This window comes from Vanessa tameamea, chromosome 16, assembly GCF_037043105.1.
Source record: "Vanessa tameamea isolate UH-Manoa-2023 chromosome 16, ilVanTame1 primary haplotype, whole genome shotgun sequence".
In the NCBI taxonomy this organism is placed as follows: domain Eukaryota; kingdom Metazoa; phylum Arthropoda; class Insecta; order Lepidoptera; family Nymphalidae; genus Vanessa; species Vanessa tameamea.
In genome coordinates, this window is record NC_087324.1 from 71735 (window position 1) to 76843 (window position 5109).

Consider the following 5109-nt stretch of genomic DNA (forward strand, 5'->3'; position numbering starts at 1 on the left):
TTATTTTATATTTATAATTCAGAGGTGAACTAAAACATCGTGAGAATACCTGCATGTGGCGCATGATAATCTGCCTCGTGTCGAACAAAATCACCAAGCCGCATTTGAGCAGCGCGGTAGAGCTTAAAATCGTCTCCAAAAAGAAGAAGCAGGTTAGCCCAGCAGTGGGACATTTACAGGTGCTACTTTTATTTTTAGTCAAACCTATCTGTAAAAACAACTGCACGGCATATTTACATAAAAAAAGTAATGTTAAAATAATAATAAATGGAATCTGTGTTATTTTATTCTACAGTAGGTCAGTTCGTTTGGCCAAATGCGCTCGCAGGTGGAGTATGAAGCATTTTCTGTTCACCACAAAAGTTTCTATAAAATCTTAGCAATAAAGAAAGATAACTAGTATTCAAGTCACATTGGCTAGATAAATGTTAACATGGTCGGCACGATAGGCATACCAGTTTCGACGGGCGCCGTTGCGGTGTGCCCAGGAAAAAATCTCAATGTCTTTATTGAGCAGTCGTTCGTGTCTATCCGTCTATAAGCTGACGACTGCCGCCGGTCGTGACGTAAAAGACAGAAAGACAGCGCTGTCTGGTCTTTAAAAATACATTTTAAAATCTGGTTCCAATTTCGATCTGTGTATTGTTAGTTCCTCTGTGATGTAGATGGATGTAGGAAAATCTTCACCGGTGCGTGCATAATGTTTTATTAGTCATTGTATGTAATTTCAACATCGATCTTTATAATTCATAGTACTTTATCGTAATTGATAATTTAACTAGAATATTCGCTGATTTTATAAATTAATATACAATATTCAAAAGATTGTTACAATTCCGACCAAAACATCTGAAAAAGAAAAATATATATGTGTATATACTTATTTATACGCTTCATTAGAAGTTTTTATCGACCATTGCCGAATTCCATACAAATAGTTGTACGCACTTCGGAGCTTAAACGATTCGACGCAACAAATCACGTATAAACAAAGATTTCACTCGGCTCTGTGCAAGCCCGTCTGGGTAGGTACCATCCACTCATCATATATTTTACCGCCAAATAGCAATACTTTACTTGACTTATATGTCCCGGTATGAAGGGTCAGCGAGGCACTGTCTCGAGGGATATATTATTAGCTTCGAAGGTTGGTGGCGCATCGGCCATGTAAGGAATGTTTAGTATATACATATTTCTTACAGCGCCTGTACTTATGTGCAGTGGTGAAAACTTACCATCAATTAACGGCCCAATTTCCAGACCGCCTATTTACATTTTAAAAAAATAGGTCAGCGTGACTTTACATTAGAGCCTTTTTGGAAACTATTTATTAATCGTTACTACAGAGTCCCCCGACATAGACCCCACTCGAACATAGCCTTCTGGCATACTGTCAACTGTTATTTTGTTTTATTTTATTGTCAGTAGGACTACCAACAGTAGATACAATATCACATCAAAATAAAAAAATACATATCAAAAATATCTTGGCAAATGTTCTACTCTTTACAGGTAGTCTCACCATGCACGGTCACATTGCACAATATGTATTAAAAATATAAATGAAACATAATAATCAATGATTAGAAATAAGAATTATAATTATTTTTTTAACTATTATATAATAAATAATAATTAATAAAACCATAAAATACGAAATGAGCACAGATAAAAATCTTTATTTTTCGATTGAACTGAGGGCTACCGCGACATACGTATGTCTAAATCTTTAACTTGATTACCGATGGTGATGTATGACAATGGGAACCTCGATGTGATGGATTTTTTTCCTAATTACATTGCGTTCTATATAATCTGGTATAAAAGAAATGACTCGTATTACGGGAATTAATGTAAGGGACGTTTGAGTAGAACCTTGATAAAAGTTCCGGACAGTCAATATAATTGTTAAATAAATTAAATAAAAATTTAATTGTCATTATTTTTCGTCTATTCTCCATACTTTGTATGTTAAACAGATTACATCTTTCATTATGAGACTTCAAGTTTATCTTAAATCTATATGACAGTTGAAGAATAAACTTTTTTGTATATTGTCGATTCTATTAATATGCAATTTTTGATACGGTGACCAAATTAAGCAACAATATTCTAATCTGCTACGCTCGGAATAATTAAAGAGGCTCCTTTTCAAGTCTTTGGGGCATCGTAGAACGAAGCCTAGTGATTTATTTGCTAAATCAGAACTATATGTAGGTTGAAATTCAATTTGCTATCCAATATGATGCCTAAGTCACGAATCCTATCAACTTCCTTTAATTCTATATTTTTTATATAATATAATATAGATACTAATTCAAGATAATGAGATTTAGACACAGATAATTTTACTACTTTGTATAGTTATTCGTTTACAAAATATCGTATTTGGAAACTTGCAACTCTATTATTGTTCTTACGTAAAGTAGAGTAATGGTAGGTGCATATAATTTTCCATTAAACGTTTTTGGAATTAATATCAAATACACCCCCATGTGGGAATATTATGAAATTTATGTGCTTACCAAAACTTGGTACCTACAGTTATCATGACTATATTTATTAAAAGTCGGTGACGCTTATGCAAAATAAAGTATTATAAATTTACGTATCCTAAATTAATTTTGCATACTAATTAAATCGACATTTATTTGTTAATTTATATCAACATAATTACTGTAATATGTTTTTAGTTATAGCCAATAGACCATCTCACAATAATGCATTTAATATTGTTGCTGGTGTGATTTACAGGTTATAATTATTGTCTATTACTTAGACACTGGAGTCCGATAGCGAACTCAATTAAAACAAACATTTACTTCAAAAACTAGTATAACACTGATGTTCTTGCAATCTAGTACACCTCAATCTCGTTGGCATAAGTAATTGAACAAAAAACAAAAGAAAAAAACAGCACACTCGCCTTAACACATTCTTTTTTATAAATGTTGTAAAAAAAGGTTTAATTATATGACAAATAATGTTATTTAAAATGAAATCAATTATCTGTATTATATATACATCTAAATTAAAATCGTAGTCGTAGACGCGAACAATTATATACGTTTACATACAATTTTAGGCTAACAAGTACTCGTTACCATAAAACTATGGATATTTTTAAAGCAATATTTTATTTTTTCGATTCCAAAGATGTCCAAGTCACTTGTAGGTCACTCGCGTCAGTTTAGAGACGAAGTCAAGACACCGTGCGGCGCGGCGCGGTGACGCGTGTGACGCGGTGTGACAGTCCTAGCGCGAGCGCGGATCAGCGGCCGGCCGCGTCCCGACACACTCGCTACAAAAAATATAGAGCGGCTTGACAGTTATTTACCTCGTAGTCGTATACAGCGTACTGTATAGAGCAGATCACACGTACATGCGCAACGTCCCGCTTCGTTCGTCGTCGTCGAGAACACTGATTGTAATTACTATACATAGAAAGAAACTAAATAAGTTACTTCAACACAATTTTTTTTTTCGATTCTTCAGGTCAAACTTTACTGAGGCCCAAATGCAATGAAGCTAAACTTTGAGCGTATACTATGATATAATTTACACCCATCCAACATAGACGTGGGGATATTTTACGCCCAGGAATGTTAAATCTAATCTTGAACTGAACTTGTTGCAGTTATTTGCCAGACTTTAAAGGAATCATTTTCAATAGGAAAAAATTGAGAAGAAATATTAGTAATTATTTAAAGCCACAACAACAAAAAGAACAATAACATTTTCATTTAAAACGTGATTAAAATTATATAATTATATTGTGTCCAAATGTATTTAAAGTTAATATAAATGATCTCGGTGCAGTGTGCACCAGTCGATGCGGGCGGCGTCCGCATCGGTCGCAGGATTAAAATTTATAATGTGACGAGTTCACTCGCGCGGCTTTTTCTGAGATGTCTCTTGTTTTGGGAACCAGATGCGCGTTGCAATGCTATAGGTATGTGTATGTGTAAATACTTAAAATGATGGCGCACGTGACTCCTACAATGATTGAACATGTTGCGACAAATTTGCAAAGTGACATTTTCGTCGAGGTATTTATTATATGTAATCATGGGCTTCGATGCTCCGGTGGACGCCGATGTGATGTGGTGGTTGTGTACCAAATGCGGACAGCTTCCAAATGAGGAGGTCGTTCCACGAACGTTTTGTGCGCTCCGCTCTCACCAGCGAGCGGTGGGACAGAGTGGACTGCGCGCGCGCTGACCGACTGCTCCACTGCACTGCGGCACTGCGTCCTGCGCCGCCGACGCGAACTCTCGTCTCGTGCTGCACGTGCTAACGACGTCTCCGTCACGTGTGCACTGCAAATACGCGAATCATCTAAAATTAAAACTTAAGCTTTTCTATTTTATTATTATTTTGATTGAATCGCCAGTATAATTGTGTCACCGACACGGTCCAAAAGAACAGTGATATTCATTAAATGTGATTGTTGAGTGTTTGTTTATTTATATTTATAATAAGGGGTAGACTAGTTATGTGCAAACAGTGCAGTGGATTGTGTTTCGCAGTCTCAAGCGGTGCGATGCGGTGCCGAATCCTAGCAAAAAGCACGCGCACGGCTTTCCGCCCTCCCCGCTCTCCAGCTACGTCTGCTTCTGTGATTATTTGAGCTAACGAGTATATCATTCTAACAGACCACTTTAATTTGTTAATAATTATTTGACCTAAACGATTTCGTCGTAACGAAGTTTAGTTACTATTGTTTGAAGGAAGAAAAACTCTTCGGATTTTGGTCCATTTGTGTCGACTCACCGCCCGTAATGAATGCTCACTGAGTTTCTTAGTTGTTACATCTCAAACATTAATACTTCAAAAATACCTATTATTTTATTGTTAAAGATAAAGTTTTATAAGGGAATGTTGATATTACTTTGTCAGATCGCGAACCATAAAAATCAAAAAAAATAATTTTGAAAAAATAATGAATGAGAGTTAAAGTTTTTATTGCTTTTAACAAATTATTTCGTAAAGCAAAGGTATATAAAAATTTCATTAGCCATGTTAAGCGAAAATGTTTTTTCTTGGGTTTAGAGGGACTGGAGTAAACCAACTTTAGATTTGAATAATATTACCGACCGTTTGTGCCGC